This window comes from Macrobrachium rosenbergii, chromosome 56, assembly GCF_040412425.1.
Source record: "Macrobrachium rosenbergii isolate ZJJX-2024 chromosome 56, ASM4041242v1, whole genome shotgun sequence".
NCBI classification, from domain to species: domain Eukaryota; kingdom Metazoa; phylum Arthropoda; class Malacostraca; order Decapoda; family Palaemonidae; genus Macrobrachium; species Macrobrachium rosenbergii.
In genome coordinates, this window is record NC_089796.1 from 49,208,253 (window position 1) to 49,235,521 (window position 27,269).

At 41.1% G+C, this 27,269-nt stretch overlaps 1 protein-coding gene and 1 pseudogene across 1 annotated transcript in view; one reads left to right on the forward strand and one right to left on the reverse strand.

Annotated features, from left to right (window-relative positions):
- LOC136836474 (dTTP/UTP pyrophosphatase) overlaps nt 1-27,269 on the reverse strand; it is a 181,552-nt gene that overhangs the window by 13,093 nt on the left and 141,190 nt on the right. The gene's annotated exons all lie outside the window — the stretch shown is intronic.
- On the forward strand, nt 1,049-6,144 carry LOC136836606 (piggyBac transposable element-derived protein 3-like; annotated as a pseudogene).

Consider the following 27,269-nt stretch of genomic DNA (forward strand, 5'->3'; position numbering starts at 1 on the left):
AACCCATATTTATTTGTTTATTCTCCCCATGCCTACGTATGACAACCAAACAAATGTTTTGTTTGAACTGTAACTGAACAATGGCGAATTTGATTTCCAGATTCTTCAGTGATGTCAGAAAAGCGGGTGTACAAAGAAAGAATTCCTTGGCACTGGATTTACGTGTCTCGCCGATCATGGTACCGAAAACCTCAGTGTGTTGGCCCATGTGGGGAAGTGCTCAGCACGAGTCGCTTAAAAGAAAATAAGCTTAAGCGCCATCTCCAGGAAAACACCCAGCCCTGGCAGGAAAGATCTTGAGTATTTCAAGAAAAGAAGAACAACTGAAGCATCAGCGGTTAGACAACCCCTAGGCACACAGGATTGTATTCTGTTCAACAACACACTTTGCATCATATCTCGCTGCAAAAGAATTGCAAAGTGTATGCAGCCACACACAATTGGGGAAAAATTAGTAAAGCCAGCAGCCCTTGATATGGTGAGTACTATCCTCGGAATGCTGCAGGAAAAAAATTCAAACTATTCCACTGTCAGATAACACAATCAACCGACGAATTCAAAAGTGTCAGGAGACATCAAAGAAATTAGGTAGTGGCTGCCATCAAGGAGGTGGGAAATTCAGCTTGCAGTTGGATGGTCTACTGACGTCAGTGACGATGCTCAGCTCTTGGTGTATACTTAACATACCAAAGGAAGAGTGACATTGAAGAGAACTTCCTGCTGCAAAACGACTGGAGACGACAACAACAGGTGAAGATCTGTTCAAACTGGGTTGATAACTTCATCAAAGAGAGGACTTAAATGGGATCAGTGCTACAGTGTGTGCTCAGATGGAGCACCTGCAATGCTAAAGGGCACGTCAGGTTTCACTGCCAGAGTAAACAAGTCAACCCCACAGTGATGGTGACCATTGTCTGCTCCACCAGGAAAACCTTGCCTCGGAAAATGTCACTTGAGCTTAACACTGTTATAGAGATGTGATTCAAATAGTGAATTTTTGTTAAATCATCATCCAATTCAAGGCTGTTTAGTCAGATAATGCTCTGATATGGGATCAGAATATAGACACCTGCTTTACTACTCTTCTGTCAAGGTGGCTGTCCTGAGGGAGTGCTCCAGAGGCTGCTTGACATGTGCAGAGGTTGAAATCTTCTTACACGAGAAGAAACATGCATTGGCAGCAAGGCTTACAGAACCAAGGTAGTTTGCTTAAACTGGCATATCTGACAGACATATTTTCGGAGTTGAATTCGTTAAATGTGTCTATGCAAGGAAAAGATGAAACTCTTATCTCTGTGTCAAAAGCTCAAGGCTTTTAAAGCAAAGCTGAGGTTGTGGAAGGAAAGATCAAACTGGGAAAACTGCGTCCTTTCCACTTATGAACCTTTTCTGAAGATGAAGAAGACACTCTCACTTCTGGACGTACAAAGTGTCATTTTGGGGCACCTTGAGAAATTGATTGAGGAGTTTGACATAAATATATTCCGGATGGAGAGTTGCATAGAAGTACAAATGGTTGTGCAGACCTTGATGTCCAAGCCGAGGACCTTTCAGAAGAAGAGTCTTCTATCCAAAATCTGCAAGAGGAGCTCATCGAGGTGCAACATGATGAAACTCTTCGTTTTAATTAAGAACACAAACACTAGGTGTGTTCTGGACTGCTGTGAAGAAAGAGAAACCAGTCCTTGACGCGAGGCTGTGAAAATGTTGTTGCCTTTCACAACCTATTTGTGTGAAGCGGATTTGCAGCTCTGACTGCCATCAAAAACAAGATATAGAAATCGACTGCAACCCGAACATGACGGAGGTAGCACTTTCCCAAGACTGAACCACGAATAGAAACTTAGCAACATGATCCAGGCCCGCTCCATTGAAATTCATTTATCATTTTCACAGAAAACAGGTACTCCTTTTTAGTTTATTTTTGAGGAATGTGACAGAATATTACTTTAGAAGTGGTTGTTTTGATTAATATCAGGCTTTAAAATTACAATGCTGTAGTTCTAATAAAATTCAATTATGTTACTTTTGTCTTTCCCACAACCTTACAGTATCTCTCTTACACATACTCATAATAGTTGTCGTTTCATACTTTTATAATGACAACTAGTAATATATAGTTTTAATAACACATGATATGCAACTAAATTATTGGGGTCGCATCCCATTTGAAAAACATAATTGGGGTCACCTGAAAAAAAGGTTGGGAACCACTGTAGATGAATGATTTGGCCTTCATTTTGAAATCAATTTCATGGTGCTGTGGCTATTTTGGCCGAGTTTAGATGGAGTACACTCATCCCAAACAGGACACTTCAGTCTGTAACAGTACTGTAAAAGAAGTGAATCATGTTACTATCATTTCTTGTAATTATAGTGAAGTTAGGCTCATGTGCATATACTGTACATGTTGTACATTTACTGCTGTGCAGACAAAATAACTGCTAAACATATTGAAGATAAAACTACTGTATGTTGCACTTAATTAGTGCTGTGCACATAAAAACGATGTAAAGACAAAATACTGCATGCATTTTGATTTAGTTTGCTGTTATATTAGGCTTATGTGCAGAGAGAGAGAGAGAGAGAGAGAGTTTTTGTTGGGCAAAGTTGTAATTATTTGTTATTACATGAATTTTAACTATTTTTTTTCTTTGCAAACTAAAAGCTCTATGTTTCATGGCAGAAGGAATGCTTCCTTGGAAAAGGAGAGTCACACTGCATGGATATCCAGTGAGGACGCTGCCACGACCTTGATCAGGACAATGATTTTTACCAGCCTTCTACTTCTAGCTCTACACGAGGTTAGTATGAGGCATAATTATATAACCAATTATTCTTGTTTTCACTTCATGTAAGAAAGAACTTTAAATTTTGGGTCATCACTTCATGTAAGAGAGAACTTTAAATTTTGGATCAAGTCTTTTAAAAGTCTTGTTGTAAGGGACCTTTAAATTTTTGCCCTTTAATTGTTTTTAACACTTATAGTACTGTATTAATTGCCTTTTGGTGTATCAAAATAACTTTATATTTGTTACACACACTGCATACTTACACACACACACACTCACTGCCCACACATACACACACAAACACACACACTCACTGCCCAGATGTATATACACATACAAAACACACTCACTGCCCACACATATAGACACACACAACATTCACTACCCACACATACATACAAATACAAACACACTCACTGCCCACACATAACGCTCATGATTCATTTACTGTTTTAGTAATGTCACTTTGTTCTTATTTCAGCTTGCAAGGTCAGTGTTGTGGTCCCTCAGCATATGCCAGTGGAAGATGATGCTGTGGTTCATCCTCCCTCTAAGAGACCTCGGGCTCAACAGTGGAATAAGGAAGGCCTCAATACCCAACCCCTGCCTGAGTATGTTCACTCATGTCCTGACTTCATGAGGCAGTCTTACGAGTATTTCATGCAGTTGTTCACGTCTGATTTGAGGGAACACATCGTCTACCAGAGTAATCCAGACAGAAGGATGTGGGCAGTACCTTCAATATGACAGAAGGGGAATTCATGGTTTTCCTGGGCCTCATCATATACATGGGGCTGGTTTCTATGCCAAGTATAGTGGACTACTAGGCTGTCAAGACTAGGATTCCTCAAGTTGCAGACTTCACGTCTAGGAACCGCTTCAAGACAATTTGTTCGAACCTGCACTTCAGTGACAATGACCATGCAGCAGGATCACAGGACAGGTTCTTCAAGGTGAGTTCCCTCTTCACTAAGGTTACCAGGGAGTTCCTGAAGGTTGCTGAGACTCCTGTGCAATCTACTGACAAAGTCATGGTTGCATACAAGGGGACCATGGCTGGTAACCTTTGCCAGTATGTAGCCAAGAAGCCGGACAAGTGGCGCTACAAACTCTTCTGCCATTCTAGCATCAATGGATTTGTCCACAATACTCTTATGTACCAGGGGGGAGTCTACCTTTCTGAGTCACCATACAAGGCTGTCTGAAGAGGAGAAGATGTCAGTCACTACGAAGTTTGTAGTTGCCTTGGTCAAGACCCTCAAGGACCCAATGAACTCTGCTGTGTATACTGACAACTACTTCACCAGTATAGGGTTGGCTGAGTACTTGAGGTCCCAGTATAGATGCCAGTATGTGGGCACTTCCATGGAGAGCACTGATGACATCCTTGTTGCTAGATGGAAGGACAACAACATGGTGACGATCTTGTCCACTGATGTTGGCATGGAAATTGTGGGTGAAGTGGAACGGTATGACAAAGAAGTGAAGAAGAAGGTTCCTGCGCCTTGTCCATCTGTCATCAACAAGTACAACAGTTGCATGGGTGCACTGACAAGAGTGAAATGTTAACCCACCTCTACAAAACCCCCTTCAAAGCAAAGAGGTACTACATGAGGCTCTTTGCATACATCCTGGACTTGATCATCTGCAATCTCTGGATCCTGTACATGAGGGACTGTTTATCATTCCAGTGCAACCCTATGCCCCTCAAGGAGTTCTGCCTTGACATCTCCTTTTGGCTGCAGAGCTTCAAGAACCCCAGCATCAAGATCAGCAGGAATTCCCTTGGAACCCGAGATGTCCCTACACCTATGTGGGGCCAACGTGCAGTCATGCCTAGCACTGAGTCCTGCCAGGATACCACTTCTCTCCATATGCCAAAGCATGTCGAGGTTAGACAGACATGCAAGTTCTGTTTAGGGAAGGGCCACATCCACAGGTCCTGTTGGGTGTGCGAAGAGTGCAAGGTGGCATTGTGCCTTACAAACAGCAGGAACTGTTTTGCAATGTTCCATAAGGTAGGGAAGAAATTGTTCATAATAAATAACTAAACCATCTCAGTGTTTCTTTTATACAGCTACAATAAAACTCAAAATAAAGTCATGATAGGTACAAAATAACGAAAACAGGTTAAAAATCATGAAAAAAAAGTTATCAAATTTAATACAGCAAAGTGTTTATGAAAGTCATATGCATGCCTTATTTGGAAAAGTAAGTATTGGTAAAAAGGTTGGGAAATAATCATTATGAAAGGTTTAATAGGTGAGTAAATCAAGAGTGGTGTCATGCTGAAAAAGCTGACCATTAAGGTCCAAAGTATCCCATATGGGCTGAGCATGGTCTGTCTCAACTAGCCCAAGGCACCCATACGGGATACTTCATTACATGCAATTATTGTACAAACTTTGCAAGATATAAAATAATACTCAGGAATGAAATAGTCTCGTATTTGTGTGTATAATAACATACTAAAAGGGTTCAACTATATACGTATAATTGTGGGTGAGGGAGAAATTCTTGAGTGTGGGACGAATTGTTTAAATTCCCATTATTCCTTATGGGAATATTCTTTTCCATTTGCAAGCAATTCGATCTACAAGCAGGAACTGGGAATGAATTAAATTTGTATACCGAGGTGCCACTCTGCGTGTGTTAGTTAAATGTGTAATATATATATATATATATATATATATATATATATATATATATATATATATATATATATATATATATATATATATATATATATAATATATATATATATACACATATATACATATATATATATATATATATATATATATATATATATATATATATATATATGTGTGTGTGTGTGTGTGTGTATGCATTATGCAGTTTTGCCAGCATATTAGACACGCTTTTTTTACTTTTAAATGTACCAAAAAACTGCCGGGCATCCAATGTGGCCTTATTATGGATGGGAGACCAAGTGCTAGACCTAGCCTACAGCAAGCATACTTGGTAGGCACAAAAATTGCTGCTGATATTAAAACACGGGTGCCCGATGTGTAAGCTTATCGAATCAGACACCAGTTCCAGCAAGTGTCGGTTCGAGTCCCATTCTCTGCCCAAAGGAAGAGAAGCAGGTGGACGAGGAAGGAGGAGGAGGAGAGGCCAGTCATTCTTGTAATCCCTTTCACTTCCAGAACCATACACCTTAGGTGGGATGCTACCTGTCCTCTTATAGGAGCCGGGTAAGAAAATACAACTTGGTGAGCAGCCACCACAGGTCCAAGGAAAGGGGGTTCCAAGGACTCTTGGGCAAAAACCTGAAGGTAGAAAGAAATACATGTGGTCTGATGAGACCAAATCTCTGCTTTCAGACTGACAGAAATCCGGAATGCGAGGGATGGACCAAGCCATTGACTTCATGAGCTCTCAGGCAGATTGTACAGATGTCATCAACATCAGCTGCAGAGTACGCCCTTCCGATCATCTCACAAGGCCAGAAAGAAAGACGTGTCCTTGGACACTTCTTTCTTGGGCGAGTTAGTAATAGTGCAAAGTCGTTGATATCCATTAGAGAGGTCAAGACTTCTTTGGAAAGTACCACAGCACCCTAACAGGACAAAGCAGTGACTGATCTGGATCATCGACTACAAAGTCCAAGGGGGAGGGGATCATAAAGAACTCGAACCTGGCAACAGGGGCCGATGGGTTTGGAGTTCACTACAACATCTGAGATGAAGTCAAGCTACTGATCCCCCATCCCTTGAATGCTCACAGCAAAGAAGATCCATGAAGATCGTCTATCCTCTTCTCTAATGCTGGAATGAGACGAGAGATGGTCTTGAGAGTCAGAACTCTGTCTGACATCTCTTGCAAGGAAGCACGAGAAAAGAACCCTAAATGAGAGTTAAATGTCGCCCAGGGGCCTGAGGTCCCTGGAAGAGCAAGGCCGACTGAAGCTTCTCATCAGTTGCTAAATCTCGACTGAAGGGAAAAGGCCTACTTTCAGGTGAAAGACTAGAAGCAACTCTTGGTGAAGAAGACCAGGAAATCCATGACCTGCTGAAGGGTGGATCTGACCAGAGAAAAAAGTCCCGTCAACAACACCAACCAGCGAAGATGGCTCCAACCCCTGGGTACTGTTGCAGAGGATTGATGGAGATATCCAGCTATCTCCGTTGCCGCTCGGTGAGAAGCCTATGCTCGCAAGGGAAGCCAGATAGTCTCTAGTTGTGAAGGAACAGGGACTGTGCTGCCTGAGGAACCACTTCACGTGTCACTGACAACGAAGGTCAGGTCAGGGAGGAACTCTTCTTGGTGCCTCGGAAGCAGATCTAGCAGGTCGAGCAAAAGGCAAAGGCTTCCAGTATTCGTCTAAATTTGGGGTGAACGACACTTTGCTGAAAACCTTGCGAATTAGACAAATACAAAGGGAAGATGAAGACGCTGAGGTTGTCCCATCGTGTTAGCATGCATCACCGTAGCGGTCCATGGGTCTGGTATGATGAATCAGAAGACCTGCAGACTTTTGTTGAACCGGGAGGTGAACAGAATGGTAGGGAGCCCTCAAGTCGAGCAACCTCTCTGTGAAGAGTTGAGTGAAGGAAGCTCTCTGACCCTGTCACTCGATGCCAGAGGCTGAGCTTGCCTGCTAATACATCCCACTGCCTGGAATGTATCTGGCTGACAGCTCTACAGAGTGCACCACAGCTCACTCGAGCACCTGCAAAGTTAACTAAAGTGACAGGAGGGAAACGAGACCCTCTTGTTTGCTGACATATGCCACTACTGTAGTGTTGTTGCCAAACAACACCCCAGTGTCTCAAAAAACTGATCCTGAAACTCTCGGAGGGCCAGGAAACTGCCTTGAGTTCCAAGATGTTGGTGAGAAAGTACTTATCATCTCGGTCACACACCTCGAAGACAACGGTCTTACAGGTGTGTGCCTATTCCCCAGTTAGTGCATCTGAGAACAGAAGCATGTCGCAAGGAGAATATGCAGACATATTCAGAGGTTCCTGTCGATCAAGCACCAGCCTAAATCCTCCCTCATCCTTCGAGAGAGGAAAGGATTAAGAACTTGAAGCAGATCTGCTTCATTCTCCATGAAGAGAATCGAAGGTGAAACTGCCCCTGAGGGGACAGCTTCTGCATCGACGGCAGGACACCGAAGATGACTAGCTCTAGCCAGGCTGGCTGCTCACGAAGTCAGGAACACGGGAGAGGAGACAGAATGGAAGTTTGATGAAAAGTGGCCGAGACCTGGAGGAAAACATATACTTACTTCTCCTGAAGGATATCCACTGCCACATCTCAGCTAAGTTGCTACCATATAGTCTGATGACTTGACAGTCATTCCTTCATCAAGGCACCAGCAGGAGGTGAATGTTCTTCAGAGTGTTCTCCCTTCCTCTCTTCCCGAAGGAAAGAGGGTTGAAAGAGACAAACGTATGCACACTTTCTAAGAAGAGAATGAGGAAGGCTGGGTGTTCTGCAAGCACCCTTAGAGCCTGAGACTTCTTAGGGGCTGAGGAAGGGCTAGCCTGCCATTGTCAGGCACGTTCTTGACTACTGTGGTATCTACCTACTCTCTACAAAAGAGGGAGCAGAACCAAGTAAAGGTCCGCTCCTGAGGAATGTGACAACTCAGTACTTACTAGAATGGAAATCGGAATCAGGACAGTGCTCCTCTTCTTAGCACCAGAATTGCCCACAGGTTGCTGTCTGGTGCTGGGTAGGTAAACCCACCCCCAGACTGGAACAGTCTCTAGAAGGCAGAGACCTCTTCAGGAATGATAGCATCCGAGGAGGCAAAGCCTTGAAAAAGTGAAGGATCACAGATTCACCAGGAGACTACTTGGAGGGACACCATAGCAGTGTTCTCCAGGTTTGCCACCTCTTATTGCAAGAGGGAACACCCTTTGTGGCAAAGAGAAACAGTGAGAGATCTGAGTCCGGACAAGCTAGAGCCAGGACAATCTGCTAGTCGGCATAAGACCGCTCTGAAGCAAGAAGAATCGTTTCTGTCAAGGAAGAGGACAGGGAATGAGCTTGATTGGTTGGCTCGACCAAAATGAACTCCTTGTCCAGGGAAAAGGAATTCAACTGGTCGAGAAAGCCCTTATAGCAAGCAAGGACTGTGGCAGTCCCAAATAAAACCCCTGCAAGGAGCAGCGAAGTTATTCACTGGGGATGCCAGGGTCCTCCCGCAGATCATAGTGCTGATGAATCCGTGTGAAGATCCCTGTGAAAAAAAAATCGAGAATGTCCGCACACCAATGAAGAAGACCCTCAAGTCCTCCTGGGGAGCAACACTCCTGATCTCTTCTTCTTGGAGGGATACCCTCGCCAGAACCCAGAAAACCATTCTCAACTACTCGGGTGTATGGTGAGTTCATCCAAGAACCGAGCCAGAGATGTAGATCCTTGTAGCAGAACTCCAATAAGAAACAAAACTTGCCAGAGTCCTCTCTATCCAACTCGCATCCCCTGGCAGCAACCTAAAGGGTTTGTGGGAAGAGGAGAGGAGAAAAGCACTCTTACCTGTTCTGCTAGAAGAACCAACAGGAGAGGCTGACTGCAGGCGATCATCAACCAGAGGTGATGACAGCAGCACAGAGGAAGAAGAGTGCTAACACCACAGCAAAGCACTAACCTGAAGAGAGCTTAAGTTCACTTGAGCCGAGTCTCGTGAAGGAAGGAGAACCTTAACAGCATTCAGTTCGTCAAACCAAGCAAGTTGAGCCAATCACGTTAAATGTGATCAGGAGCTGGGTGAGCAAGCCGAACCACACAAGCTGAGCCAATCATTTAAACACAATCAGGGGCTAGGTGAGCAAGCCAAGCCAAGCCGAGCGAGCCGAGCCAGTCTCGAAACACGATCAGGGGCTGGGTGAGTGGGCCGAGCTGATCCGAACCAATCTCATGGCTGGACAAACAAGCAGGGCTGAGTTGAGCCGGGCCGGGAAAGCTCGGCCGTGAACTAGCACTGTCCTCAAGACATGCTTTAATCTCCTCTGAGGCCGAAGCCCCTTGAGAAGGTTTAAAGGGGATTCCTGTCTGGTAACCCGAGTGCTAGAACCCAAAGGTCCGAGACATGAGTTTTGGAACTGACCAAGCACTCAAAACAAAGCAGGCAGAAAGTGTCGAAACATCTGAACGTTTTGACACCTTTTCTCATCCTGTGCCTAAACCAAACCGGAGAGCAAACTCCCTAGTACTGGTTGGAGAGTGCCCGAGATTTCGTAAAATCCTGGACACTTGACGACTCGCTAGTCAAGCGCTCGTGATCCCAAGGAATCTGAGTGCTCAGCGAGACTCCCAAATCTCATAAGAACAATCATCGGAAGTAAGCTCCTCTCAGCTTCCAAAGAAAACCGAGGAGGGACAGGCCTCGAATTAGTCTTAGATGCATGCTTCCAAGAACTGGAATTGAGAGTGAGGCCTCGAAAGGTCGCACACTCTAAGCTCCCAAGACACGAGACCCCAATGGGGAATGGGAATTGGTTCCTGACCCTAAGGGCTGGGAAGAGCCAGACAAGAGAACTCACTGCCTCTCTGAAGAGAGGTAGTCCCTCAGAAGTCCTGCAGGACCTCTGAAGGGAACTTGCCTCTCCAGGCGCTCGAACCCTCAGGACCGAGACATCAGGCTGGGAACCTGACCGAGAACTGTTTTGGAACTGATCGAGCACTCAAAACAGCACTGGCAGGAAGAACCGAGACACTAGCATGTCTTGGTTCTTTCTCTTGCCCTGTGCTGAACCGGGATGGTGAGAGATCTCTCTGACACTGGTTCAGGATGCAAGAGACTCCAAAGATTCCCAAGCACTCGGTGTGACTTGACAAAATCGAGCATCCAACACAGCACCAGTCTAGAAGCAGAACCCCTAGAATGGCGATGGGAGCGCAAACCCAAGTCTGAGCGCCCACGACTCTCGCAATGCAAGACCCTGGGGTAAGCAATTCAGTTCCCAAGCCTGAAGGCCAGGAAAAACCGATGAGAGATCCCACTGCCTCCCAATGAAGGGAGGCAACCCCTTAGAAGCCCCATGGTGGGACTTCTTAGGGGAGGGAGAGGCAGCCTTCCTCTTCTTCAGCCGACAAGTCTCAGAAGAAGAAGGGGAGAAGGCAGTAGAAGACAAAGTCAAAGATAAAGTTGAAGAAGACAACTACATCTCACAGGACTTCTTCCTCGATCTCTTCTCTGACATCTTCTACAGGGTGGTGGTCAGGAAACACAGGCACTACCGGGCCAGCTAAACCAGGGAGCGCAACGGGAGCAGCCCAGGTGGTAGGAACACCAGGAGAAGCAAGAGGAGAGACCAGGGCAGCTAAGGCAGGAGGCATGACAGGAGCAAACACCAGGAGAAGCAAGAGGAGAAGCCAGGGCAGCTGAGGCAGGAGGCACAACAGGAGCAGCCTGGCTGGCAGGAGCTTCAGGAACATCAGCAGCGGCGACAGGGGCAACCAGGCAGCTGGGGCAGGAGGCACACCAGGAGCTGCCCGGTGACTGGCCGCCAGGCCAACAGGAGCAAAAATACAGGAGGCACAGCAGGAGCAGACGGGACCATAGGTACAACAGGAAGCAGTGGCACAGTATACATGAGTGCCAGGGAATGAACAGCAGTTGGTCCCACTTGTCAGGGCACAGTGTTAACACCGACATGGGAATCTCGCTGTCAACCTGGAGAAAAAAGCAAAAAAGATTAGTAAAGGGAGACTCCTCTCACTCCGAGGATATTGTCCCATGAAGAGAGAGGAGGCCCCTGAGAAGAGGTCGTATGACCAACCAACCCCAAACCGATTTTTGCTTGATAAGTGAGCAAAGAGGACGAAGGAGAGATAGCCAGAAGGGAAGCTACCAGAGGGAACGAAGGGGCAGTCACCAAGGGCGCCAATGGAGGTGAATAACCTCCTGACGACACCCGGCAAACCCCTCCTCATAAAGTTCCTCCCAGCAAAGCCGCCAACATTGCAGGCAGCGAAGAGCAACACTCGCACAAGACAGAAATTTAGGGTCACGCTCCCAAACAAGGAGTGGAGGGCATGAGGCCCAAATGATAGGGGAGCAAAAATTTACGCCCCTGGCCACTAGGGAAAGACGGCCTTACCAGAAGGCTATCAAAATCGTGGGTTCATAAATTAAATAATATCAAACACAATATTTACACAAAAACAACACAAAAGATCCCACCAGGCAAGAAGAGCTTGATGACAATCAGGCAGAGAGGTCCGAAAACACGTCTGTACAGCATGACTGCCGAAAGCAAATTGGAATGTTTACATCTGAGCAGGTGGGACTCCCATCTCCCGGATGGTAATTACTGCCTAACCACCTTGTTCAAGAGTTTTTACGGCTGTTTCCAGATTCGCTGCAAGTAACCTACTTCCTAATGTAAAGGGCCGATGGTTTGTATATTATGTAGGAATAATAGCGTGAGTGAAAGAGGACAGTTCAGTTTGTAATTTTGATAAGTTAGCATTCAAACATAAGTTCTTCAATTTGGTAAAAAGTACCTCAAAGGGGAAATAATACTCCTAGTATGAAGGTTGTAATTAGGGAAGCAGAAATCCAGCCCAAAAGATAATAGAAATTCTTCTTTCTTAGTTAAGCTATAGTCAGAGAAATTGGAAATCACCTTGGTCCCTTTACTAGAAAAATTCGCTTTGAAAAAACCCAGTTTCTTAAGCTTGTTGTGGGTATTTTGTACCTTTTCAATATAGCCATTCAAGTCTTTAGATAACAACCAGTTAAAAATTATTAAATCAATAAGTGTGAGTCAGTTATGGATATCATTACACAAAAGTTGTATAGGTTTGACATGTTTAGCAATAAGCTTTTCTTTGGCACAGATTTCAATAGACAACATTGTGTAATGGGAAAATTATTCCTTTAAATATTATTGATTTGTTTAGGAATTGATTCATCATCCTCCTCTAATATCTTTGCACTACTGTTGTAAGAGTGATTGTGATTATAAAGTGTTTTCGTTTTTGTTGTGGACATCGAATGCATAGAAGTGTAGCCAGTCCCTTGTTTTGTTTTTCTTTCGCTCTGAATGTGGGAGCGCTGTCCTGAATCTTTCGTCTGCATATTGGTAACACTAAAGAAACATGTAAGGGACGAGAACGCTGTTGGTGTGAAAAGGACGTCAAGCGGTCCACCCTTCATTTTGGCTATTTTACCAAATTATTAATACAAGTTATTATCTATCCCTTGCAAGGTAAGCTTTTAAAGTCATAATATTACCGTTAGTTCATTAGTTGGAACAGATCACTATCATGAAAGAACAGTAACAGTGGAAGATTTAAGTGCAGCGTTGTTGCATGCCCAGTCAAACGTGATTGCAACGCCTTAACGTGAAAATTTTGGTAGTGAAATATTCTTCACATTCGTTAGTTGTCATGGTGTTTTGCTGTGTTAGTTTGAATTGTAACTTGCCGTTTGATGGGGTTGTAAAACGTTGGAAAAAGATAGTTATAAGTATTTTGTTTATGTAAGGTTTTTGTAGATACCAGTGCCTAAAGGGGGCCACAAAATGGCCGTCCGACAGGGTATCTTGGGTTTACCCCTACCTCCCTCATGGAAGTTTCCACTGCCAGTTACGATTTTAGACTAGGCTATACAGTAATTTAAGAAGGCCTACCCTAGACTAATTCTGTTTGAATAAGGAATTATGACAATTTTTGTTACAAATAGCTTAGGCTATATATATAAAAGTTCATGAAAACTTAATTACATAGGACTTAGCCTATACCCTCATTAAACTAACCTAACTTGCAGCCTATTATAACCTAGTCAAAATCAGCCATGTAAACTTTGCATAGGCTATCCTTAACGATTTCTGAAGAGGCCTAGCCTAGACTATATCCTGTTGAAAGGCACCTTAGCCTAGTTTTACCTCATTTTAGTTTTAAGTGTTTCTCAGAAATCTTTCAGGTAGTCTTATCCATTGGCATATGTTGTGTACAAACATTTAGTACTGTGTGGAGTAGGGTATCAAATGATTTACACCTTACTGTAAATTAATTGATTCCAGGGCTGCTCCATTTTTGATACTTATCCTGTTGTGAAGGAAAAGCAATTCCCATAGTATGTAGTTCATATGTGTTTTTGAGATCTCTCAATATAAAGAGTTATTTTTGTTGTTTTAAAATACTCACTTGTATTATTTTCTTGAAATAAAATTAAATAAAAGGAATATTTCCAGGGACCTAGTTCAGGAGTCCTGAAGAGTATGTAAATTGGATCTAGTCCAGGAGTTCTGAAGACTATGTAAAGTAACCAAGTCCGGGAGACTAGGCCTGGGAGAAATTTGGCATGATGTAATGAGTAATAAAGAAAAGAACTGAGTACCAGGGATTTTCTTCAGTACCATCGTACCTTACCACTAAAATGGAAATCAGCACTTCACTTGCCTCCCAGTGGGAAGACATCACCTGGCCTCATCAGTAATAAGACCCATACACCCAAGGAATATCATGTAATAGCAGGTAGGACAGGCCTACCCTAATTCCCAGGCAGCATAAACGTCAGTAGTCTTCATACCCACCGTGTCAACTATGACACAGTACCATTCTCCGACCCCTGTCTCCAGGCAAGAAGACTGACAACAGTGCATCTGTATAGTAGTATTATTATTCTCTCTTATCTCATATATCTTAATGTCTTGGTGGGGGAAGAATTCTCCCGTGACAATTGCAGTAGTGGAATCAAGATAGAATTTGGCATTATATAACGAACGTCTATACAATTTAAATTTAATAAAGTTGGGTGTGACCTGATTGACTTGACAATATTGTAAAATTCGAGGTCGAGTTTTGCTTTCCACCACTTCGTCAGAGTAATCTCCAATTTACAACAAGTCAGTAGTAGAAGTCGTTCGTATCTGCGCTGGACCAGGTTGCAGAAATGCGAATGCCACTGGACCCAAGGCCGAAGGGGAAGAGTAAGGAGAACATCCAGGAAAATATGGTATGAAGTCAGGGAAATGCTTCGTGAGGTAGCTGTAGTCAAGAGTAAGATGCAGGACCAGGCAGGACGTTAAATTTCAAGAATCCTCATAGCAGCAGGAAGAACACATTGGTGTGAGAGCGAGGCTATTCCTCAGCAAAATACACAAGAAGGCACTAAAGCAGACAGCTTGGTGCATGGTTTTCCTGTATGCATCACGACCTACATTTCGAGATCCTTCTCTCATCCCCAAGACCAAAAATACAAAGTAAAATATACAAATACAGCAAGAAATGTTAGTATGTATATACAAATAAATTACGATAAAGTAAAACATCAACACAAAAGGTAAACATAAAATAAAATTGTTAAAAAAGAGAAAGAACTAGAATGTTTCAACTGACAGACCTTATTCCTCGAATTCAGTTGCTGTATGAAAAAAAAAGTAAACATAAGGTAGGATGTGGTTTAGGCTATATACAGGGGCATGGGCGAGGAATAATTGTTCAAAGAGGGAACAAGCTTCTTGATCGCTAAAGATTCTAGAATAGGGAGGTGATGTTCATGTTGGCTCTTAGTATAATCCTAAAATCATTATAATTTATTTTACTTTTGCGTAGCTTTATATGATTTCTAGTATTTGATGTTTCAAGAGTGGACAACTTGCACCCAGTACGAAAGCTAATGCCAATATGTGCGTCACATCTGACTTTCCCACGTATGTCTGACATTGGCACTGACACCAAGTAAATAAATAAACAACATCAGACTGCATTAAAGGCGGCAGTTTTTCTTGGTGACGAAACATACCACCAATAGTTCTTGGGTTCTTAAATATGAGCTTCACATCAACTGAAGGAAAATATTTCGTTAAAATCCTTTTCAGATTGGGTAGGAAAGTGTGAATAGAAAACTTATTTAGTATGTGAATTTATGTGCCAAGTACGTGGTTGCAGGAAGGTGAAAGGACTTATACAATGTTTTCTTAACATATTTTAAAAATAAATTGGATGGATAACAGTTGGATTTAAAATAATCATCAAGAAAACCTATTTGTCGTGAAAAAGATTCCCATTAGATGTAAGTGTGAGGTCCTGTGGAGGAGTGGACAAGGAATTCAATTTAAAATGATAAAAACATGAATTATAAAAATTCTGTCCAAGAGCTGTAAAGGTTTTCTTGCAAAACACACCAGTATGAAATCTATTGTCATCACGGATGACGATGTTGTCTAAAAGGTTTGACTGAAAATTATTTTCTAATTCATTAGTAAACAATGTAATTATGTAGTGAATTAGCATATAGTAAAAACTGGTCACAATGGTGAGTCTTTGCAAGGGACAAAAGTGTCATCAACATAACAGTAATAAAATAATGGCTTAAACACAGAGAGACAGCTGTCCAGCAGCTCTCTCTTGAATTTGAGCATAAAAATATCAGCAAAAATGCAGCTGAATGGATTACATATTCCTACTCCTTCCACCTGCATGTAAACTTCATCTTTAAACACAAAGGCTGTGTCCAGCACTGGCAACTCCAACTGCTCTTTAAAATCTAAGTAGGCAGTCCCCGGTTTATGATGGGGGTTCTGTTCCTATGCCGCGTCGTAAGCCGAAAAATCGCCGAAAATCGTAAAAAATCCTAAGAAAAACTTACTTTTAATGCTTTGTGTGTATTGAAACCGATGTAAACTGCATTTTTATTGATTTTTTCATACAAAAAAAGCTACAAATTTTGATTATTCTGCCGTTTTGTAGCCATATTTCTTCCAATGGATCGGCATCGTAAGCGTCGTAACCCTGGAACGTGTTGTGAACCAGGAAATAATTTTTGATAAATATATTTGAAAAGCGTTCTAACCTTGGAATGTCGTAAGCTAGACCCATCGTAACCCGGGGACTGCCTGTAGTTAAAACCTTGGTACACATTGTCCTGATCATTAAAAATAGTATCCAAAATATGTATAATCAATTGTTTCCTCCACTGGTATATTAGCGAATAGTGATTCTATATCAAAACTGGTCATGACTAGATCGGAATCTTGACATAAAATGTTATTTTTAAATTCTAAGGAACTGTTAATAGTAAATTAATTTTTGAAAGAGTTTTCCAAGAGAGGGACTATGTATTTTGTGATTTTGTAGTTGGGTGTAGTATATGAAGAAACAATTGGCCTCATAGGTATGTTCTCTATGTATTTTGGGGAGCCATACATGATACCAAAAGAAGTTCTTGTGACGACAAGCTCATCATAAGTGGTTTGAGTAATAACCTGTTTATATTATTTTTTAAAAGATTTTAGAAAAGGATTAATTTTGTCCTCTTTATTAAAAATAAGTTTAAAGTCTTTGTTAGCAGTTTTCTGAAATTTAGAATCATCAGTGAGAGTATTTTTTGCATTTTTGACAGAGTAGTCGCTTGCTTCGTCCTCAAGGAGTTACCTGTCCATGGTCTACCAGAGCTCCATAGTGACCAAACTAATATCAAGGAATTCTCTTTTAGTTGGTCTTGTGGCCGGGTATTGTGTCGTAGTGATAAACACCATAACACGTGATGATGTATGTAATGGACTCAAAGATAAGAGGACATTTTTCCCTATCTTCAGTAAAGCTGTGCCCAGGTTGTTTCCACTGTCGAAGCCTGCTAGAAGAAGAAATGATTAATGCGCATGCACAGTCTGCCATATTGTCGACAAACAGACCTGCACGGAGACCAAGAAGCAATTACTCTTCTTAGGTCAACACAGTACAGTTTACGTGATTACCAGCGCTCAGAAAACTCAGCTTTTTCTCCGATTTCATTCGCAAGGATCATGGAAACATCTGAAGTAGCAAGTTAGTGCTTAATTTAAGTTCCAGTTAAAGTTTTAGTTTTAAACTTTTGTAATTGGTAATTAATTTATGTGTGAAAGCCAGAAACTGGCGTTTCTTGCTAACACATGGTCAGCGCTTACTCATGATCACTGAATGCTAGTTTTGAAAAGTGCAAATTATTTTAAAGTATTCTTCATTCTATTTAGATGTTTTAACTAAGAGAAATTTTCCACAATTTATCATTAATATAGAAAATCCTTTCAGATATATGATGTCTACAATAATCTAGACAGTAGCCTACATCACATTAAGTGAGAATACTTTAGACTAGATTAATAGTGGATGTTGTCTAGCCTATAACCTAGGATTACATATCCTTAAGTGTGAACTAAATAACCTGGATTATGTAGTAACCTAAATTAATATGAGTAAAAGCCTTTTAAGACATGCCCTATTATGGGCCTATGCAGTAGCCTAGCTTTGAACAAGAACCTTTAGAACAAGAACTAGCAATATATTTTGCTTCCATAAGATTAGATATACAGTACAGTAACATGTTTATCATCGTTTTTAGCAATATATTTTGCATTTTGATTTCATATGTTGCGTGAGCAATGATTTAGGTGAGTATCAAATACTAATTCCAAAAAGCGCCACTAAGGACACTTCTTGTGGAACACCATTTTCAAGTGGGGAAAGTACTTGACAATACATCAATTCTCACTTGAAAAGTGTGATTTGTCAAAAAGTTTTGGATAAACCTCGGTAAATGTCCACAGATGCTGTTTTTATGTAACGTTTTTAAAACTGCATATCTCCTTGTAGTATCATATGCCTTTCAATGTTAAAAAAGATGGCTATAGTAATTTGTTTTCGTTCAAATCCTCTTCGTATGCGGCCTTCTAAGTTACGTAGAGAATCCAGTGTAGATCTGTTACATTGTGACCCAAACTGAGTGGGAGTCAAAATTTTATTTTCTCGAATGTGCCATGTTAGTCAAGCATTTAACATTTTCTCTAGTAATTTGCATAAAGAACTTGTTAAAGAAATTGGTCTGTAATTGTTTACATTACTGAGATCTTTTCCAGGTTTGGGGACAGGAATAATTATAGCTTTACGCCATTCATTAGGAAATAAATTTCGAAGCCGTAAGTGATTATAAAATTGTAATAAGTATGACTTTGCCAAAGGTGCTAAATGGCAGATCATTTCAAAACAAATATTGTCACCTCCAAGGGCAGATTTACTGCTCTTGAAGAGAGCAAATTCCAACTCTGACATATCAAATTTTCTAATATATATCTTCTATTATTTCAAAATTTACTGTTATTAATTCTATATTATTTTTCTTTGTGCGGAAGTGTTCATCTAAATTATTATCACTACTTACATTTGCTAAGTTTTCTCCTATTACATTACTTATTTCTTTTGGATCAAGTATTCTTTTCCCATCTTTTAATATGGCATGTCTAGGTGGTTTAACATGGGTACAATTTATTTTCCTGAATTCTTCTATTTTTTGTATGGGAGTATTATTAGAAAGATCTGACACATATTTCTTCCATGAAATTATTCTTTCTTGAATTACTTCCTTTTTAAATTTTGCAGATAATTTGTTGTAGAGAGATTTTAATGTATCAATTTCTAGCAATAATATCTATAATATAGTCATGTTTTGCAAATTTCCTTCTAATATTGGTAAAGTTTTATTAATTTTGTTGAATTTTTTTTTAATTATCTAATTGTCTCCCTATTGAGTGTTTTATTTTTATTAATTAATTCTGTTAGCTTATCAGACCACCATGGAACTTTGTGTTTTGTTGGTTGGATGAGGTTTTGATTTTGGTATTGCTTTATCAGCAGCATTTTTAATGAAATCAACAAGAAATTTATTAGTTTCATTATGGTCATTTACATATTCAAATGTTTGGATATTCTTAGTGTGCATTTCATATTGCTCCCAATCTGCTTTATAAACGTTATATTGGGGGACATGTTTGGCAGGATTATTTTGTAATAATGAAATTAATATTGGGAAATGATCACTGTTGTGCAAGTCATCAACTGTATTCCAATCCAATCTGTCTGTTATACTTGTTGTACATAGAGTCAAGTCTACTGAAGAAAACGTACCATGTGTTTTTTAAAAATATGTGCTGATTTCGTTATCATTTATATAACACATGTCATTTTAATCTATAAATTCTTCTATTTTACTTCCTGCTCTATTTGAGTTTTATAATTACAGTCCCATATTGGGTTGTGAGTATTAAAATCACCTACTACTAATGTAGGTTCTTTGGCATTGTTAAATAATTCCTTAAGTTTATCCGTGTCATAATTTTTATTTAGTTGGTTATATAAATTATAAATTACATAATTATCGTTTTTATTCGTATTCTAATGCTCAATATTTGCAGGTCAGTAAAGTTTACAGGTACTTTGTTATACCATACTTTACATACATATATAGCAGTACCTAAACTTCCTTCTTCCTCTCTAGATATAGATGCTAAGGTATATATACCTACTGTTGATATTGTTTTGTTGACATGTTGTAAACATATTATATCATTGGTTCAACATTCTTTTAGTAATCTTTGTATTTCTCCTAGGTGTAATCTGGTCTGCAGACCATTTACGTTCCATTGTATAATATAGCTATTGAAAATATTATGTTATAGCAGTCAAGTTTTACTTTCTTTTTTGTATTATCAACTTGGATTTTTTCTAATAATTTACTCACGACATTCAATTGTTTTTCTTTATAATATACTAAGTGCTCAATGCATATGCAACCTTTTTCATGGGTACTCAAATCCGTGGTTTCTTTTTTTCTATATTTCATAAAATTTCTTATAATGTTTGTTAAGCCATCTTTTGTTGTTTTTGTTATTACTGCATAATTCAATGAAACAATCATTACATCCAAATGTATTATCATGCATATTTCTTTTTCATTTGTTCTTTTACCAATTACTGGAGATGGAGTAATCTCTTCTCCCTTGACATAATCATTGTAATCTATGGTATGGTTCGCTTTCACTTCTTCAGTGTTTTGAATATCTGCCTTCATAGGTTTAACTATTATTTTAGGAGATAAAGGTATATTCTTAGCTTGTTTTGGTGTTCTTTCTTCATATCCTTTATCTTTGGTTTAACAGATGTTTCTCTAATGTTAGTTGGTTTCTTCGTTTTGGGTGGTGTTCTCTCCAAAGGCCTTTTTTTATCTTTAATTTCCAGTCCATCACGACCCTCCTCTGTTACTTCCTTAGTAGCATCCTCCTGTGTTCCTATTTGCATTAATATTTCAAATGAATTTGATAAAATATTATCCATCCTATTTGCATCCGTTTCTTTATTCTTTACAGTTTTAGTTTTTATTTCTAAAGCATTAATTTCTTCTTGAGATTTACTCTTCTGTGCTTCGTTATTTCTATCTGTTTGCATTTTTGTTTCATTATTGGTTCTTGTTCTTTGAAGAATATGTACGTTTCTTAGACGGATCTTGAATTCCTCTCACTTTTAATTCAAATTTAGCTTCTTTTATAGACATCCCAGTTCTTTCTTGTAAGATTTTTAATTCTGTATTGTAAATATAGTACAACCATTCTTTGGACCTTGCATGATGGTCTTGCCCAGTTTACACACTGGGTCTTGCCCACAGTTTACACACTGCACTTCCATTGTGTAGCATGTTCTTCAGATCCACAATTCATACACACACACACACACACAGGTTCGTTTCTACAATATTTCTTTGCATGCCCATATTTGCTACAATTTTGACACTAGTCGCTTCGGGACATGTGGTCTTATTTCCCTGTTTTGGCCCAATATTTTAATTTTTTGAGGTAGATCTTGACCTTCGAATTTTGTTTTGGCAATTTTTAAAATTGGTTATTTCTTTGCTTGCTCATTATATTATATACCTCAAAATCTTGGACTCTGGGATATCTTTTTCAAGATAGTCCAAGAGAATACTCTTTTCGATTGGTTCTTCACTGTTCTCGGGGAGCATAATGGTACCCTGAATGCTATTCAGAGTGTCATGTTTTTTAACTGTCACTTTTATATTATCTATTATTGTTATAGACACAGTCCTCAGACTGACTCTTTGTTGTGGCTTCTATAAGCCATGTATTTTCTCTTATCTGTCTGAACGACATTTCTGCCATTGAATGTCTGTTTAATAGGTAGTTTTCCAACTTTACGGCTGAAATTTTACGTTCTGTTTCTAAGGTTAGAAAACTTGGCCGACTTCCACTCCCAAAGAGGGAGTCGAAGTGAGTTAAGGTTCGGTCAAGACAATATTTAATTTTTTTAGGTGGGTTCTAGTGTAATTAAACTAGAATGTTTTTTTGATTTTTCTACGCAAGGGTTGCCAGAGGAGGAGGTTCCAACAGTCGTTAACTGTGCCATGACAGTACCATCAAAGGGCCCAGGGGTACTCGAATCTTTATTTCTACCTGTCATAAAGATTTGAGGTAAAAAAAAAGAAAAATTAAACCTGAAAACTTTAAAAAGATATCATTAGCCCTTCATGAAGTTTATTTTTTCACCAATGGCACAAGTGAGAACTGACTCCCAAATGTCCACACCCCTACCCTACACCACAGGGGATGGCACAACATGATTAGTGTGACCCAAGTGTAAGCCAAACCCGCTTGCTAGGACTGAAGGTATTACGAGGGTATTATCATCCCCACCCTAATCATGTTGTGGGTAAACCGGCTAGAATGCCTGAGAGTCCTATCCCCAGAACCAGACGCCCCCTGGAATCCGTGGTCCAGCCCTAATGAATAGTTCCGCCTTTGGGATATCAATCTGAGATCTCTCAGGTCCGAAGATTAATAGGTAGTTGATGGTCCTACCACAGTTCCCACTATTTAGCTTAGGACATAAACCCAATCCTAGCTATGATATCTTTTCCTATTTATCACGTCCAATAAATTTTACAAAAAGTGGAAAATTCTACAAAATTTGTCCAAAGAAATATACAGTAATATATGAAACTCTTGGAATCAAACCTGGGAACAAATTCCTAGGGTCCAAGTTGGTCCCACATCGAGGGGAGGTGAGATAAAAATTTTGGCCTTGGACCTGGAAAGAATCTCTGGCGAAACAGGTCACCCTGACTCCTAAGTCTGTACGAGTGACAATTCACTCAGATGCCTCGTTGACAGGTGGGGGGGGGGGGATTGGGAGGATCGTCAGGTGGCAGGGAGGTGGTCAGCTACTCTAAGGAATTGCCATATCAATATTCTGGACCTGATGTCTATCTTTTTGTCTCTCAAAAAACTCAAACCTCCAGAAGGCACACATTTTATTGGCTCTAGACATCATGACTGCAATGTCCTGCATCAAGAGGTTGGGATCATGTTCACGTCCTCTCAGTATGATAATGCTAGACATCCTTCGGATGGTGCAAGCAAGGAAGTGGCACTTGTCTGCAATTCACCTCACAGGGTCCCTCAATGTAATAGCAGACTCTCTATCAAGGAAAACGAGTCTCAACAGAGTGGGTGTTGGGAAACCAATCTTTTCAAACAACAGCCGACACGTGTGTGTGTTTGTATATATACACACACATATATATGTACAGTGTATATATATATATATATATATATATATATATATATATATATATATATATATATATAAATATATATATATATATACATATATATCTTCTTCTTCTTCTTCTTTAACGTGCTTTTATTCCCATTTTTGTATGGGGTAAGCACGATGCCTTCTTTTGAAGGACTTTTTGATTTGGCTTTGGGGTAGACCTGTGGTCTCGATTGGCTGCCCTGCCTGACATCGCTAGACCCCGGTGCATTATGTTTCATGTATCATACCCGACCCAACGCCCTTTCTTCCCAGCAGCGAGAAGTTATTGCGCGGGTATGGCGAGAGTTCGAGACGTGTGAGATGTTTGTTATGTTTTTTGAAGGTGTAGGCCTATATATATATATATATATATATATATATATATATATATATATATATATATATATATATATATATATATATATATATATATATATATATATATATATATATATATATATATATATATATATATATATATATATATATATATATATATATCATTAAGCTACAAATGTCATTTAATATCCAATTTGCTCCAAAAATAATATATGTATATATGTGTATACCGAAGGGGCATTATAACTGATAAGTAGTTCATCATCTCACAGGCTTGAACTGCCGAACATGAGAACTAACAACGTTCAGTGAGACGCGCCTTAAACCATCCGACTAACAAGAGTGATATAAGTTGATACTAGCTCTGCTGTACAAATCCCTGTCAAGTGCAGGTATTTGTACTTAGCATCGGTATCAACCCACCTCCACCATGATATCATTTGGTGTGTTTGAAGCACGTTTTTATGAATTAATTTCTATAACATCGTAATTTATACACTTATTAATTATAATTCCCATTTGGTATACATATGTACAGTAAACCCCCTGTATTCGCGGGGATACGTACCACACCCCGCCCCCCGCAAATAACTAAAACCCGCGAATACTTACAACCCTTCTAAAAACACTTAGAACCGTCTATTTTGATAGTTCAAACACACACAAAACAAACTAAAAATGCTTATACAGGTATTATCCTACTTACGACAGGGTTAGGTTCCAAAAAAATTGTTGGAAAAAATGTAAGAAATGCCAAAACATATCTCGAACATAGCCTAGCCTACACTAGGATATTCAGTACCATGTGCACATATATGGTAGCCTAGACTACACTATAAGTATACTCTATACATACATGGTCTAGTAACTGTTAATATCAACTAATTCTGGAGGTTCATGCAAAGTGACTTATGATAATTCAATACAAAGAGAAATTGAGTAACAAGCAAGAATTAGCTTAGCCTACACTATTGTATATTGTATACATAAATGGTAGTGTAGCCTACATTATACTGTACTCTATATTCACACATCGTATTATACAAATGTCAACATAACGAATATGCATCTTTGCCATGGATCTTTTAAAATGTTATGCTTTAATTCACTGTATCCAATAACACTGTATATTTTCCTATATTCCTTTCGTATTATAAATTGCAGTCATAGCAATTAATGTTTTGGTTTGGAAATCGTTTATGCAGTGATTAGTTCGCCATATTTAATTCAGTTCAGAGTGCTTTTCTTGCTTCTAGTTAACATAAATGAATCTCTGGATACTTTATTTGGTAATTCTATATATTAGCTCTGTGCCTGTTTTTACCTTGGAAACTGGTTTTTTCTCCACTTGTAAGGCTTCTGATAATGGAGGCGAGTTTGTTTGTTGGCGGCCAAGTGTCATTTTCCCCCTAACTCTATTCAACAGTAAAGGGGGACTATGGGAATTCTGGGTTCTGGGTGGGAGAAAACGGAGAAGTGGGGCAGACATGTTTATGTTACAGGGGCGCTGGCTGGAGGGGAAAACGAGAGGGAGCCATACACAAAAGGGAGGGAGCAGCTGAAAGGGTGGAAGGTAACGAGGCAGGGAAGGAGAAATTTCCTCACATACCCCAAAAGCGGGGGTAAGTGGGGAGCAGTGCAAGAAGGGGGTAGGAGGTAGGTTGCGCAAGCGGGAAACGCGTTGGGGACGAGTGCGGGTAGAAGCGTAACCCTGGGGTGGGGGGGAGGGAGGAAACATTGCCTGGTAAGGGGGACGGGGACAAAGTGTGTGGCCGACAAAAAACAAATTTCACCAACTTTACCAGAAGCCATAAAAGTGGAGAAAAAAACAGTTTCCAAGGTAAAAACAAGAGCGGGAAGGCACTTAAAGCTGGCTGGAATGAACAACCTGACAGGAAAAAACAATTTGCAGATAAAAAAAGAGTGAACACCAACAGAACTAACTGGCCTTACCTTAGGGACCGGGAGGGTAGAGATCAGCCGCTGCCTTTAAAAATGCGTGGAAACTGGTGTTGGGGTCCAGGAAATGAATCTTAAAATAGGCTTCAGCCAGGTAACCTACAAAATTGTACTTCCTCCTGACAAAGCTTGATTAACCGTTCGTAGTTACCTAAGTAGTAGGCAGAAAAGTTGCGGTAACTGATATAGCAGTTAGCACAAGACATTGGGGGGGCGTGCCGAGTTATGAGCTCAGACGAACGCGATGTTGACGGAAGGGATTCAGCCACTGTACTGAACAAGAAACGCAAAATTTGTATGTTTTAAGGCATAGGAATGGGTAGCAGATAAGGGTATAAGAGGTGCAAAATAATGAGCAGGAGAACGAGTACTGCTGATTTATTCAGAACACAGGCCTATTATAAAGCGGCGTGCAGACGTCACACAGAGGAATACAAAAGAAATCAGGTGACCCAAGGTCAATTACTCTCAGTATTAATTATAATGGAAAAATACAAGTAACATAAAAGGTAAGTTAACAAGAATTGACATAACAACATTCTAACACATGTGCAAAGAAAACAGATACAAATGAATTAGTAGTAGATACATATTTACACAGGAAAAATATGGCTAACTTTGCTTGACCCAATCTCGTAGGAGCGGTATCGTAGAACACAGGCGGTTCACCATAGAAAACCCGCTTGGCGGGAACTTTACAAATACTCCCCCCCACAAGATGTGGGTAACGTCTGATTAAAATAGGTATCTGCTGGGCCGTTGGAGAGTGCCGCGGCTCCGTGAAGTCAGCTGGGGGGTGCGGTGTGAGCGGGAGCTGCTGGCTGTGGTGCTGGCTGGGTGCTTCCAACAGGGCAGGCTTGAGACGGTCGACCGACACCCAGTCATCCTTCCCGTGCAGGGCAAGGCAGAATGCTTTGGTGTTCCGCTCGAGCACGTGGAAGGGTCCCCTGTAGGGCCTGTTTAGTGGAGGGCGGATGGCGTAGTTCCTGATGAAGACGTGGGTGGTAGAGGACTTTCTCTGCTATGGACGGGTCGCCGCTGGCTCTGGGGGCAGTCCTCAGTCCGAGGAAGACCCAAGGCAGCTGGTATTTCTAATCCTCGGCGGTGCAGCAGGCCATGAGGGACGCTTCCAGGGACTTGTGGAATCTCTCCACCAATCCGTTGGTTGTGGGGTTGTAGGCGGTGGTGGTGTGGTGAGAGGTCCCCAGCAGGCGTGCCAGGGCAGACCACAGCTCGGACAGGAAGGCAGGGCCCCTGCTGGTGGTTATGTGGTCCGGGACACCAAACAGGCTGATCCAGGTGGAGATGAGGGCTTCAGCGCACACACTGGCGGTGGTTTCCTGCATGGGAGTCGCTTCAGGCCACCTGGTTGAGCGGTCAACGATCGTCAGGAGGTATCTGGCCCTGCCTGATGGGGGAAGGGGGCCTACCACGTCTACGTGGATGTGTCCGAACCGCCTCCCCGGCTGGGGAAACTCGCCTTCCCCTGTCTCGGTGTGATGTCCTATCTTGCTGGTTTGGCACCGGATGCACTGTTTCGCCCAGGCCATCGCGTCCTTCCGCATACAGTGTCAGACGAACTTCTCTGCCAGCAGCTTGGCCGTCATCCTGCCGGAGGGGTGGAACAGCCCGTGAATGACATCGAACACCAGACGGAGGCAGGAGGCGGGTACCAGAGGGCGAGGTTGGCCGGTGCTTACGTCGCACAGCAGTGTTGGCCCCCCGGGGGTGAGGGGCACATCCTTCCACTTGAGGGACATGATGGGGGTGCGGAGTTTCTGGGTTGCTGGTCTTCTCCCAGGTGAGGTCCTCATAGTTGATCCCGAG